The sequence below is a fragment of the Schistocerca serialis genome, chromosome 8 (genome assembly GCF_023864345.2).
Source record: "Schistocerca serialis cubense isolate TAMUIC-IGC-003099 chromosome 8, iqSchSeri2.2, whole genome shotgun sequence".
NCBI lineage: Eukaryota > Metazoa > Arthropoda > Insecta > Orthoptera > Acrididae > Schistocerca > Schistocerca serialis.
In genome coordinates, this window is record NC_064645.1 from 623,550,968 (window position 1) to 623,566,928 (window position 15,961).

Consider the following 15,961-nt stretch of genomic DNA (forward strand, 5'->3'; position numbering starts at 1 on the left):
ACTCGCGACATGCAGACAGGTAATGGGCCACAACAGAGCACACCTACAGCAGAGTCATTCGACGTTTGGAAGAATATTGGTAGGTAGGTCATCACAGAGCAGACCCACTATAGTCTTGGTAGAGATTACGGTATTGGTGGGCCACCAGAGGTGCAGACCCACTGCAGTCCTTGTAGAAATAATGGTATTGGTGGGCCATCAAAGGTGCAGACCCACTGTAATCCTTGTAGAGATGGCCAGCAGCCATCTGTTGTGACTGTGCGCATGCACAATCACCATTGAAGAGTCTTGCGGATAATATAGCAAGTCCATAACCACCACTTGTGCACTCACAAAGTTTTTGGAATTGTCCTTAGAACCAGCAATGCTCTTATCCAGTCCCTTGCTGAATTATTAACACACCTGCAAACACTAACAGTCCCTACTTCTCACATATTGTCCATATACTATGACCAACAGAAACGTGTGCAGTGAAATGTAACTTAAAAGTTACTTTATTTGATGAACTGGGGTCAATTACAATTTTATAACATAAGAATACAATAACAAAGGTACAAAATACATCATTAAAGAACTTAACAATGTAGATAACATTTGTAGTAACACAGGCTTTACAAAAGAATAGAAATAAACATATACATCACTGTTACAGGAATTATGACATAAGTTAATATATAAAATAATGAGAATAGTTTTTGAAACATTAATTTCACACACGAGCATTGAAACAGAACAGAATAAATAATGTCTAAACATCTTTACAAAGAAAATAACATAGTATTTGAAAAATTCTACAACATAAATCTTATTTGCTAAACACATAAAGACAGGAAAAACACAAATAAACAAGAGTACATAAACACATAGAGGAATAATACAAAAGGAAAGACAGGGTTCGTTTTCAGTGTGACATTTGGTACTGCAGTCCAACCCAAAACTTCGTTCTGTAGATCTTTCCCCTTATTTCAACATTTGCTTCCATCAAAAAAAGCATGCTTTCTGTATTCTGTTCACATCCGCTTTCAAAATTCTTTTTTGGCCAAACCATTTTCTTATAGCTTCCCAATGCATTTCTTCCAATTCATCACAACTCGTTCTCACATATAGCCTACCCCATCTTAAGCTAACTTAAATCTACTGAGTTCAGATGCTAAACTAAGGGATGAGGCAATGCAGCAGCACAAAACAATTAACACAAACAGCAATGACAAAAAAATGGAAATTGGCAAAGCAAGCTACAGTAAATCTAAATTACCAAGCAAATGCAACATTACAACTAATATGAGCCAATGTGCAACAACAAGAAAAATAAATCAGTAGTAAAACTAGCTTAACAGAGTAATACAAAGTGAAATTTAGTAGCGCTATGCCTGGCAAACAGCAGCAGCAAATGCAATAACTTGTATCTAAACATGACAAAGCTGAAGTAGAAAAAATATTACAGTAAAAAATGGCCATGTTTAATACCTATGTCACATCTTAACACTAAGAGTGATGCATCACCTTAACTTACACTACTAAATAAGTTACCCAGTCATTGACAAAAATTATGTATGCAATTCCTGTGAAGGGAAATGTCTTTTTGTGCTCCCTCGTTTTTTTTAAGTAGATTATAAAGTTATTATTTACTGGATCTGTAGGCATAAAATATTTATATTAGTACATCTATAAGGGGACTAATGACCTCAGCAGTTGAGTCCCATAGTGCTCAAAGCCAGCCAGTACATCTATAAAATTTTATTTTAACCAATGCTGCAGTGCAGTTAGAAACTAGATATTAAACAAAATGAGCGATCTCTCAACTAGAAAGACAATAGACGTAAAATGTTTCTCATCATTTCATTAGCCATTTTAGTAAATATCATAAATTAAGAACTCTACAGCGTAGTTATGTTTTCAAGTTTGAGCGTGTCATATTTGCGATGCCTTCTACAAAGAAATGTCAATAGCGAGGATAATGGCCTCTTTCTTCTCCACCTAATGGCTTTTTCTCAAGGCGGCTGGCACACCTGGCCGCACACAACGCATTACGTCACGGTCACTTACCTTTCTTACCGAAATATTTACGACAGCAGTTTCCGCTACAGTGACAGTCTCATATAAAAATTTCACAGGTCGAAAATTTGCGTTACAAATGTGTAAAAACAAAATCCTCTAAATATAAGTGTCCAAAAAATTTTCGGCGGCATTGTGATACATTCACGCATGTACACACATTTCATAACTCTTTAAAGTACGGGGTTCTCAGCTTATTGATCATAAACATACCTCAACAGTATAATACACATTGTCATCGTAATAATAACATCATAAAAACTCAGTCAAATCTCAAAAACGTCGTAGCTTCCTCCAATAATTTCAAAACCTAAAGAAAATTCTCTGCTCATTTCAATAGTGTCATCTACCTCAAACGTACTTTAAAAATCATGATCCCATTCCAAATACATCATTCAAAGCTCTCATAGTATCACAATGGATTCGAAAAAAATATGAACAGTTCACAAAGTACATACAAACTACAGTTTCATAAGTGTGAAGTTATCCAACTGTGTAACTGCGTACACACGTGTCACTGACATAGTAAAAAAAACATGTTTGTCTCTCTCAGTTAAATGATCAGATAGCTGTGTAATTTATGTGTTGGAGAAATATGGTACCGATGTGTAAAGATGTATAAGCAAATACCATATTAGCTAGGGCTCCTTGTGCTTGCCACAGACATGGTACACAAAGTAAGCGTGTACCCCCCTGAGGATTAATGTAATTATACCCTCAGGTGTTACAGATTACAGCAATGGAATGAAATGTATCACGGAAAACTTTTTTTGTCATTCAAAAATCTTGAAAAATAAATGGTTTAAGTACAAAATTAATCACTCAAATGCGTGTCCTGTAGCGCTAAATGTGCGTCTTGCTGTAAGATAATTCTGTGGAACTGTCGTAGTTATCGACCTCTGTGAGCAAAGTTCTGCTGAAGACAATGTACTTACCTCATCATAAACGAAAGTGAAATGCTTTGCGTATAGATACTGTAGTTATTATGTACCTTACCATGATCAAGAAAGTACTATAATGTAACGTATTGTTGTGCTACGAAAAAGGCTATCTTATTGTAGCTATACCACAAAAGTTACTACTAAAACATGTTTTACTTTCCAGAATAATACAGAAAAAGTGTGTAGATACACCGCAAAAGCAACAATGTAAATTGTGTCACATATTAGTAGTGTCATGATATAATTGTGTAGCTGTCAAATAAACTAACCACTGTGTCATCTGATATCTCTCAGAAAGTACTTTAAATCCAGAATGTATTTTCAAGTAAACCAAAATGTTGAATTAAAATCTCATTAGCAGTACCGGTACGTGTTCCAAGTATGTGAGCCTTATGGTCGTTACGTAATCGTGCCTCTAACAAGCACGAATGTACACACACAATAACACTGTGTCGTCTGTTCACTATAACAATGCACTTGTAAATACTGTCTAAATATGTTCCCTACGTTCTTGACTGGATAGTTAACTCCAAAACATTGTTGCATGTTAACAGTTTTTCAGTGTGACAAATTGTACTAGTAGCGTGAAGTGAATAATTTTATGGCAAAGACTAAGTTAAAAAAAAAAAAGAAAAAACAGATTATCTCTCAATAAACGGTTTTACATGTGCATGTGAAATGTGGTGCAGTCCTTTACCCTTTCTAGTGCGCAGATTTTCAACTTCAAAGTAATTATCATGTTGTATACGTCGGTAAGGAATGCTAAAATTTTTCTCAAGATTAGCGTCTAAGCTATTTTTCTCTGAGCCAGCCGGCGCACGTGGCTGCCTGCGGTGCAGGTCATTGTTTGCCTCTTTGTTGGAGCGCATCGTTATTGGGATTTGGAGGTCTAACTTCTACAAATTCTTCTTGTCGAGAGGGCCCCGCCCTGTTTGAATCCCACCAGTTCTGATGCAATTCAGGTCTGTCGTTACGATCATATCGTCTGTCGTCATGTCGGTAATTTCTGTAATATCTTTCTTGTCGGTTAAGTGGTGGAGAATTTCTCCCTGAATTAACACTGCACAGTGGACCGTCGCATCTGAAGTTATTCTGTCTCCCGTGATAATAATAGTTCTGGTTGCCATATTGTCTGTTTCTATGGTTGTCTCTGTCATACTCATTTCTACGGAAATGCGATTTTTCTCTGCAACTATTACTGGGCCAGTGGTTGTTATATGGGTGGTGTCTGTTTTGGTCACGATTGTAATAATAGCCTTGTCGTGTCCAGTTATTATTTCTTTCATCGCAGAATTGTGACGGATGTGACCCGTAATTATTGTGTTCCTGTTTTCGCGTCCCGCGATTGTCAGTGCCAATTTCTAATTCTTGTAAGAGTCCCTGAAAAGCTTCAATGTCGTCTTTGCAACGTCCTGCCAAAATAATATGTCGTAAATGTTCTGGTAATTTGATTAAGCAAATTCGGATGAGTTCTGAGGGGCTGTATGGGTTTGCCAGGTACTGATTCTTGAGCAACATGTCTTCAAAATATTTCACAAGACTGGAAAATTCAGATTGTTCGAAATGTTTCATCATTATGATGCTATGTTTTACTCGGTCTTGTGTAGCTTGAGACCAATATGCTGAGAGGAAGGCATGAAGGCTCCTTCACTGTGGCAATCATGAATGACCGATCGCATTCTTACAGCTGGTTCATTCTCTAAATAGCCACACATAAATTCTAATCTCTGCTCTAATGACCAGTTGGGGGGGGAGGGGGGGGGGAAACAATGAGAGAATTGATGAAGCCACACTTGTGGATGAATGTCGTTGCCAGAATTCTTAAATGTTTTGAATTTACGTGTAGTAATGAACAGCTTATAGTCAAAATCATCGTGTCGGCGAGTCGCACATCGCTCATTGTTACTTCGGTTCGGCGGTTCCATCTGAAAATTCAATGCGCCTTGCCAATTTCTTTTATAATTTCCGAAGTGTCCTGTATTATTATTTTGTGGTTGTTCCGTATTTCTCTGTTCCTCTTCCCGTACTGGAGCGCGAGTGTCCTTTGAAATATGTAATTCTTGTATTGCTTATGCCAACTGGTATTGTAATTCCAGGATTTCTCTTTTGTACTGTGTATTGATTTGATTTTGATTTTGTTTGAATTTTCTAATTTGTTCATTCTCTTCAGTGTCAGTGAAGGCTACAGGTCTTGTGTCATTCAAATCATCATCTACCTTTGTAGATAAGTAGTGAACTGATCTGAAAGTTCGGCTACTTTATCCGATAGTGAAATTATTTCCTCTGTGTGTTTTTCTGAACCAAGTTTCAGAGTGTCCATTTGTGTTGAAATCGTATCTACTGTATCCTTTAAGTTTTCCTGAGTTTTTGCCAGTTGCGTAACCGAATCGGTAGATGCAACTGAGTCAATTTTAGCCTGCAAGGTCTTATGATTTTCATGAACAATAGTTTGCAGTTCTCTTATGGCTGCTTCGTGATTCTGTAATGCATTTTCATGCCGCGAAAAAATAGGTTGAAAATGCTCACAAATTTGTGTTATTACGTCATTACAGACTTTTTGACATTTCGATTCAATGTTATGTAACTCAGTAGTTAAATCTTCACGTGTATGTCCAAGCGTGGTGTCTAACTTCCGAAGATTTTGTTCCATTGTGTCTAACTTTTGCAGCTTTTTCTGTGTTTGTCTCTGGTGTTGTTCCATTGTGTCTAACGTTTGAAGATTTTGTTCCATTGTGTCTAACTTTTGAAGAGTTTGTTCCATTGTGTCTAACTTTTGAAGATTTCGTTCCATTGTGTCTAACTTTTGTAGCCTTTGTCCCATTTGTTGCATTAACTGTAATAACAATGCACTGGTGTCTGAAACGTGTTCCTCAGTGCTATTCGGTAGTGCATTTGAACCGGCAATATTCGCATTGTGAAAAGCAGAAAATGTGTCTTGACTTACTTGAGAAAACGGTGAGGACCCAAAACCTGAATCTACAGTATTTGCAAGATTGTGTCCTATCATTTCGAAATCCTGATGCGAACTGTTGCTGACCGATCGACCGATAATGCTTCCCTGTTCACTAATTGTTTCACTGTCTACACCATTATTTGCCGCCTGCTCCATTTCCTTGAGCACAGTTACCAAATTATTACTTTGAACATTAGTTAATTCATTACTGGGTGGCGCTAACACATTGCTTTCGTCTTCACTGTCATTTCGCAGTTTACTTTGGAGCCTAGTATTACGTTTTTTACACACCATTATTGTCACAATATTTCACACGACAACACAGAAAAGCACAATTTGAAGATCAAAATAAGAAAACACATTAACATTGCACTGAAAATAATATCTAGTTAATTGCAAGCGCAGCTGCGAAATACTTGGTGCAAATCAACATGCATGCCACAACTGTTTTACTGTACAACAATGAAAAACTACAACTACAAAGGAAATTCTCTCTACAATTACGCGCTAGCAATAAACAAAGGCTGTACTAATTGCACAAACTACAAGAAAAAAATCAGAAGATTCCAGTGAGGTATCCTAGGCTAAGGGTCGACATATGAAACGTCCCCTTAGAAAAAGTAAACATGACTGTCCTTAAACTGACACACAATATTTTTTTAGCGCAACGCAATCTGACTTTCAATAATCCCTACAAAAGAATGGCCCTGACTAACATTAACCTATACCTTTCACAAATCACTTACCTCACAAAAATCTTCGTTACTCGAACTACCGCAATACAGCGAGCGCCACTACTGCCAGCTAAATAAAAGATTCAAACTACGGAAGGCACTAACTACTGATAGGCATAGTTAGCAAATGAAAGACTTTAACAGAGAACAAACAATGTATTTACCTTAATAGTCATAATATATATAGCAGTTCATGACATCCATTCCTACAAATGTACTGTTTCTGATGCTCTCAAAAATCCGCCATCTCACTTCCCCACATCCACCACTGCTGGCGGCTCACCTCCAACTCCGCAACGCTACGCGCTGTTAACATCCAGCTACCCAACACTACAACGGCAGACAACAATGCAAACTAGCCACAGACTGCACACAGCACAGCCAGCGATTTTCATACAGAGCGCTACGTGGCGTTACCAATAAGAAAACCTAAACAGCCTACTTACAAACCGTTTATGAAATATCATGAATATTGTGGATATTCCACTCCGGCTTTATCGCTGGCGCAGTGTGATCGCAAGTGGGCGTGCTACGCCAGAGCAACTTTCTAAAGAAAAATTCAATACATTAATTAAATTTCATACGCATCAACATATGTAATATGCACCACATGCAAAATCATAGCGACCTCTATCTTTCGTTGCAACCTTTTCCGAATTTCGCGCAGTGCCTTACTTCCAAGTGCAGGCTGGTGTGGCCGTGCGGTTCTAGGCGCTTCAGTCTGGAACCGCGTGACCGCTACAGTCGCAGGTTCGAATCCTGCCTAGGGCATGGATGTGTGTGATGTCCATAGGTTAGTTAGATTTAAGTAGTTCTAAGTTCTAGGGGACTGATGACCACAGATGTTAAGTCCCATAGTGCTCAGAGCCATTTGAACCATTTACTTCCAAGTAAATATGAAAACAACTGTGACCATTAACGGCATGATGGGCGCTTCATCATCAGCCTGACATACAAAGCAAAAATGTAATTTTTTGACGAATAGTTTCTGTAAAATGGTTTGAGAAAAACTCCAGGGCGTACGCCTTGATTCTGTCATCGCCGGCCGGCCGGTGGCAGACACTTGTCGGCCTCCTCTTTCGAACAAACAAATGAACTCGGCGAGCGCTTTGGACGAAAATTGGTCCCTGCGCAATGGTCATCGTACCTTATGGGGCCTTTATCTTAGGACCATTTTAAGCCGGAGAATGCTCTCCCACAAACATCACGTGTTCTTATGAACTCTCTGGATGAGGTCCACGCACTGCTTTGGCCAGTAAGATCCGTAGCTCTTTGCTCAACAGAACATGTGTGGCACCAGCTCGGACATCCAGTCCGTCCCAGTGTCAGTGACCAAGATATCAAAGATCTGCTGCCATAGTTATGGACCGGACTGCCTTAGGAAAGGATACAAGGGCTTTCAGATCGTTCTAGACCGTTCACAGAGCGCGGTTCCAGGCCAGAAGAGGTTCAACGTCATACTGATAAGTCGTCTCATAAAAAATGGCTCTGAGCACTATGGGACTTAACATCTGAGGTCATCAGTCCCCTAGAACTTAGAACTACTTAAACCTAACTAACCTAAGGACATCACACACATAAATGCCCGAGGCAGGATTCGAACCTGCGACCGTAGCGGTCGCGCGGTTCCGGACTGAAGCGCCTAGAACCGCTCGGCCACCGCCGCCGGCGTGGTCTCATACTGCCAAGTTCCCTGTGAATTTGATTCGATTTTGTAATCGCCGCAATACCGCCAGGTGGTCTCACAACCTGTGAAGTTTCAGTTCGTTTTCTCCTCACCTTTTGAATGCTTCACTTGTTTTGTCAGTATGTGGGGAGGGACTAAGAGCGTCACCTATTTTCTTGGACGCAGAATGTTTTTTCTTTCCGAAAACGAGTGGCGCCGGTGTCCCGCGTCAGCGCCGCGGTGCTGTTGTGCACATTTTCCTCCGGGCCCTTTGTTCTTCCCTCTCGGGAGACTGCAGCCGGTCCTGGGCCGGCGCCAGATAAGGGGCGGCGGCCTTTGGCCTAATGCGGGAGCGGTGTCCGGCGGTCGGGTGACGCGACGCAGCGCGACGGCCCGGCTCGTGGGAGGCGCCGCCCGCCCGACCGACCTGCCGGCGGGCACCGGGCTGAACTGACGGCGGCAGGATCCGCGCTCGCTGCCAGAGAGCCGCGCAAAGTCGACCGCTCTCCACAAATGTAACATTTTGCCAATTACTGTTATTGTTTCTTTCGACACTCGCAGGGCGCCTAATTTGTAAATACACGATCTCCTATAACATTCTTTGAGAGATAAAGCAGTCCGATGCATTCTTAGAGTGACGGTTATATCACCGTTTACTAGTTCGCGTCGAATTTCATTATACTGTGTACTTTAGAGTTGCAGTCTAGCAAAACTACGATTCGATAGTTTTCGTACAAAGCATAAATGATGTAGTAAATGGTATTACCGGTCGTATTGGTTGGGAAAGAAACATAAATGAATGTGTAAGGGAGAAAATGGGAGCCGACCGCTTTTCTTCGTTTCTTTTGTTTGTCTGTTTATTTTGCACTTATTTAGACCCTCAGCCTTTCAGTGTTAGTCCATAGTGTATTTTATGTCCTTGTTGTTATTGTGTTCTTCAGTCCAGAGACTGGTTTGATGCAGCTCTCCATGCTACTCTATCCTGAGCAAGCTTCTTCATCTCCCACTACTTACTGCAACCTACATCCTTCTGAATATGCATAGTCTATTCATCTCTTTGTTGTGTACACAGTTCCGCGTAGTCAGCGCGTACACAACTTTTCCACTAGAGCGCGCCCCGCTAAGCACAACAGCGCAGGCCCAGCGCTCGTCCGTCTCCGCACTAAGAGATGGCGCTGTCTTAGAGACGGACCAAATTCTGCTTCCGCCGATTCGCGTATTAATATGTAACGCAGCCAATGAGAATGCTGCTAACGTAGAACCTTTTCTCCTCGCGGATCACACTCGCGCAGTGATACCCCTGAACCCGCGAGGTATTATAACGAGTGCACTGACCTCCGATTAGTCAGTCTGCATAGTCTGCATCAGTCTATAGTAAAGTTTCAGTCTGTGCCTAATAAGATTACCATATTCCTGTACATAGCCATGAAGAGAAATGTATAGACACTTTGTCAAGTATCAGAGATATGTGAGAATAAGATTAACGTACCAATACCAAAGGAACTTCAGATTGTCAATTGTAAATAGCATCCACAATCAAGTTAACTAATTTTATGTTGTTATTATTTTAATAAATGTGTGTGAAAATTAATGAAGGTTTGTTTAATGTCGCTCACCGTCAATCTATTACTCTAAGCGTGCAAATGGCAATTCTATCGTCTGACCTAACGGCAGAAGATAAACACGCCACGATAAGACCACGAGACATATTGCTGACACTCGCCTACTTCGTTAGAGCGACAAGTCAAATAATCTGATGGTGTGTGTACCGAAGGTCTTACAGTACGCACCCCACACTCTTGGTCTCCCTCTACGATTTTTATCCTCCAAGCTGCCCTCCAATACTACATTGGTGATCCCTTGATGCCTCAGAATATGCCCTACCAACCGAACCCTGCTTCTAGTCAAGGTGTGCCACAAATTTCTCTTTCCCTAACTCTATTCAACACCTCCTCATTAGTTATGTGGTCTACCCATCTAATCTTCAGCATTCTTGTGTAGCACCACATTTCGAAAGCTTCTATTCTCTTCTTGTCCAAACTATTTATCGTCCACGTTTCGCTTCCATATGTAGCCACACTCCATACAAATACTTTCAGGAACGACTTCCTGTCACTTAAATCAATACCCGATGTTAACAAATTTCTCTTCTTCAGAAACGCTCTCCAGCCGGCCGGAGCGGGCGAGCGGTTCTAGGCGATACAGTCTGGAACGGCGCGACCGCTACTGTCGCAGGTTCGAATCCTGCCTCGGGCATGAATGTGTGTGATGTCCTTAGGTTAGTTATGTTTAAGTAGTTGTAAGTTCTAGGGGACTGATGACCACAGAAGTTAAGCTTTCCTTGCTGTTGCCAGTCTACATTTTATATCCTCTCTACTTCGACCATCATCAGTTATTTTGCTCCCCAAATAGCAAAACTCCTTTACTACTTTAAGCGTCTCATTTCCTAATCTAATACCCTCATCATCACCCGATTTAATTCGACTACATTCCATTATCCGCGTTTTGCTTCTGTTGATGTTCATCTTATATCCTCCTTTCAAGACACTGTCCATTCCGTTCAGCTGCTCTTCGAGGTCCATTGCTGTCTCTGACAGAATTACGATGTCATCGGCGAACCTCAAAGTTTTTATTTCTTCTCCATGGATTTTAATTCCTACTATGAATTTTTCTTTTGTTTGCTTTACTGCTTGCTCAATATACAGGTTGAGTAACATCGGGGAGAGGCTACAACCCTGTCTCACTCCCTTCCCAACCACTGCTTCCCTTTCATGCCCCTCGATTCTTATAAGTGCCATCTGGTTTCTGTACAAATTGAAAATAGCCTTTCACTCCCTGAATTTTACCCCTGACACCTTCAGAATTTGAAACAGAGTATTCCAGTCAACAATGTCAAAAACTCTCTCTAAGTCTACAAATGCTAGAAACGTAGGTTTTACTTTCCTTAATCTATTTTCTAAGATATGTCGTAGGGTCAGTATTGCCTCAAGTGTTATTACATGTCTCTGGAATGCAAACTGATCCTCCCCAAGGTCTGCTTCTACCAGTTTTTCCATTCGCTTGTAAAGAATTCTTGTCAGTATTTTGCAGCCGTGACTTACGAAGCTGTTAGTTCTGTAATTTTCACATCTGTCAACACCTGCTTTCTATGGGATTGGAATTATTATATTCAAGTCTGAGGGTATTTCGCCTGTCTCATACATCTTGCTCACCAGATGTTAGAGATTTGTCAGGGTTGGCTCTCCCAAAGCTATCAGTAGTTCTAATAGAATGTTGTCTGTTCCCGGGGCCTTGTTTCGGCTTAGGTCTTTCAGTGCTCTGTCAAACTCTTCACGCAGTATCATATCTCCCATTTCATCTTCATCTACATCCTCTTCCATTTCCATAATAACGTGTTTTGTAAGCGATAAAAATTAGTTCATCGCATAACGTCTGCGCTTTTATGTGACCAAAACAATTACTTTTGATGCAAGTGAAGTTCAAATGCAAAAACATAAAAAAATACTCCCTTTTACTGCAATTGAGACAGTCTACAATACCACATTACAGTTTGCTGTTATGATATGTTTCTTATCTTAATGCAGGATGTACATAAAGTTCGGGTACACTTCCAGTTATTTATTGCGCAAGAACCAAACATTGTACAGATATCGTACATATGTCACTTTGAAGAGAAACCCTGAAAGTTGTTTTCTTTTTTCATTTTGTTTTTCATGTATACTGCCAGAGAGTAGTTTGGTAATTTGCCGATAGTCAGCGCTAGTCGCAAACATGGCGAGTTCAGGTGCGGAGGGAGTTTTCTGTGTGTTGGAGTTCGAAAAACAAAAAAAAAAAAAAAAAAAAAAAAAGTGTGCTACAGCTGTTCAACGGATGCTCAAAACCAAGTGCGGTAAGAAGCCACCAACAAGGAAGGCCATTTACCACTGGCACAACAAATTCGTTACGACGGGTTGCTTGTGCCCGGCATAGAGAAGTGGACGTCCCTGTGTGAGTGAAGTGAATGTGGAGCGCATACGAGAGACATTCATAAGGAGTGGAAAGAAATCGGTGCGCCGTGCATCTCGTGAACTCGAAATGGCTCCAGTGGCAGCGTGGAAAGTCCTGCGACAGAAGCTGTCTATGAAACCATTCAAATTGGAGCTAGAGCAGAAGCTCAATGACGACAGCAAAGTCAAGCGTTTTGAGTTTTGTTCGCAGTTGTAACAATTGAATGAGGATGGGGATGGCATTGTTGATCGCTTAACTTTTAGCGACGAAGCCACTTTTCACACTAATGGGAAAGTGAACAGGCATAACTGTAGCATCTGGGGTACAAAGCATCCACACGAATGCATTGAATTTGAGCGTGATACCCCAAAGGATTTTTTTTTTTTTTTTTTTTTATTTGTGCCTTGTCACGTCGAAAACCTTACGGGCCATTTTTCTTCGCCGAGAGCACTGTCACTGGATATTCCTACTTGGACATGTTGCAGCAATGGCCGATGCCTCAAATACAATCGTACTCTCCAATCATCTTTCAGAAAGATGGAGCTCCACCCCATCCTGGGTAGCTGAACACGGAACTGCCGCATCGATGGATCGGCCGTGCTACAGAAGGAGACAGGCTGTTTCACGAAATGGCCTCCCCGATCACCAGATATCACTCCGTGTCATTTTTCTGTGTGGACACATTAAAGATCAAGAATTCGATTACCGCATTGACGTCTGTCGAGTCACTCAGGTAAAAAAAATAAAGGAACTCCCAGAGTTTCTCCTCAAAATGCAATATGTATGACACCTGTACGATGCTTAGTTCTTGTGTTATAAATAATTGAAAGTGTTCCCAGGCTTTATGTACACCCTGTACATATAACTGTACTTAGTATATATAATTATACTCAATAGAACGTTCTTCATCATGATCAAAGGCAAGAATTTCCAGTTATTATTGATAAATGCGAAAGTTGTTTACGAATGACGCGAAACTTGTACAAGTTTTACGAAGCAGTGAAGCGATGTTTGATAGATTTTTGTTTTGCTTTTTTTTGTTTTTTTGTTTTGCCTTTTTTTGTTGTTTTTGTTTTGTATCTTTCTGTTTAGGGAGTTGCGATCCAGCACCTTTCGAATAAAACCTGAATTGAGCACTGACAATTTCAGTCTTGCTATAAATACCGTTTATTCTTGAGCAACAGACCGGAGGATAACTGTAGAACAATAATGTTCCATAGATTATCGAGCCCTTTATATGTAATCATTCAGTTTCTAGATGGTTCACTGCCTTCGGTCTTGTAAGACACTGACAGCATGTGCAAAATAAGTGATCGTTATGTGGTAACGCCCGATAGGTATGCAACACACCTAAAATATAGGGATGCGGATACGATCATAATGGTTCAAACGGCTCTGAGCACTATGGGACTTAACTTCTGAGGTCATCAGTTCCACAGAACTTAGAACTACTTAAACCTAACTAACCTAAGGACATCGCACACATCCATGCCCGAGGCAGGATTCGAACCTGCGATCGTAGCGGTCGCGCGGTTCCTGACTGTAGCGCCTAGAATCGCTCGGCCACCCCGGCCGGCTGATACGACCATAACTGACCAACGCTACTAGGAAAACTAACATAGTGTATACTTACTTACGGTAGTCTAAAGTAACCTACAGCAGTTTTAGAACTCTATGTGAACTCGAATTCTGCTGCATTGTAGCCGTGTTTTACTCTATTAAGTTCTGTCTTTACTGGGAATGCTATAAGACATGTATTCATTTTTCTGGGAAGCATTATTTCTCGTTTTGGTTGCCTTGCAATGTCCGCAGCTCGTGGTCTAGTGGCTAGCTTCGCTACCTCTGGATCTCGGGGTTACGGGTTCGATTCCTAGCCGGGTTGGGGACTTTCTCTGCCTGGGGACTGGGTGTTTCGTTGTCCCCACCATTTCATCACCATCCTGATCGTTCGTGACAGTGGCTAGATTCGACTGTGAAAAAAATTGTGACTTTGTACGGGCGCTGATGACTGCGCAGTTGAGCGCCCCACAAACCAAACATCATCATCATCATCATCATCTTGCCTTGCAATAGCGTTTCACGGGCCTACACAGGCTGCCGACATCTTTAGAACAACGTATTTCAGGCAGTGAGGGTACAGCAGTCAGTCGATTTTCCGTGGCTCTCTCGTGGGAACGAGAAACCGGCCAATAAAGTGTATTGACTCTATGTAAATGTAGTCCATTTTAGTGCAAGACTTCTAGTCTTTGCTGATATATAGCTGTTACTTCTTACTGTGATCGAGAAAAATAAACGTTGTGGAATATGTGTGGATTTCATTCGTGGCTCACATAATTGCCCTCCCCTCCTCATAAACAAGACCGTTGTAAGTCGCAATAACATTTTTCGCATTACATTCGTTAAACGTGGAAGGCGCAAATGCCTTTTTACAAACCGCTGGTGACGAGAGCCGGTGGCTGGAAGCTTTAGAACTTTCCCCGCTGAAAGACGACAGCAAGAGGGACACGACGATGTCACAATCTCCAGCAATCAATCACAGCCGCGCCGCGAGCGAGCACCAGTGGTGGCCATTTTTCGCGTTCCGGCTCGTTCACGTCAGCTGCATAACGTCTACAATTGTTAGCACCACCGTTTTTACGCCCACACAACTGGATATATGGTCTGCGGTCTTGGAGAACATTTTCGCACAAGACTGGCAATTAGCAGTTTGCACCAGAGAGCGACGATGATAGTTTCCGACGATAATTTTACACCCACCTCGCCAACAAAAGTACCTCCCGCTGAAGACCTAACTGATCACACACTGCATGAAGTTATCTGAGCAGAGACTTCTCCGAGTACATTACCAGGAGAAACTGTAACCTCCCCCTCACTTATCGACCTTAATGACAGTGAAAAATTAAACCGCGTGTACCTAATAGAAATTTGGGAAAAGCAATCGTCACCGAAGTTAATCTGTCGGTAAAGAGGGAGGAAAGGGTTACATCTAAATAAAAGAAAAAAAGCAAATGAAATTGGTGGAAATTAATTTTGAAAAGGGGTAAAGTTAATAAAGAAAGTAAATGTGCGGCCGTTACGTTAACAATTAACTAGCGGTAATTAGATGTTTGAGATTTGGGGAAAATTACGGTCGCCAGTCCTATGGACAATTACTATAATAACTGAAAAAGAAAGGTTATTACACATATAATTAGCACTAGAAGCGTGGCAACTGAAGGTTGACACGTGTAGTGTGAAAACTGAAAGTTTGTCAGAAGTAATAAATTTCGCTACACTCTGACATAATTTAGCAATAGAATTAATAAAACCGGAAAATCGAAAGTTAATTTAGTGACTGAAGTTAATAGTGAGCTTTCTTTCTGAAGCACATCGAAATTCAGTAAAATACGGTTAGTCTTGGACTACCTCAACAATCATTTCAAAAGCTACTTGAATCTACACAATTTAGAAATAAGAGATTTAACTTTGAACTTGAATTAAATGATTCTGAACAATTAACAGTAGTAAAATTTAGTACGTACCAAGCCGAGCTGCAGTCACAGGTAAGCTAAAATATGGTAACAAAACTAGCACTCTTAATTTGTGCTTGTGTAATCTAAGTATTGTAGCCAGCTATGAATACTTT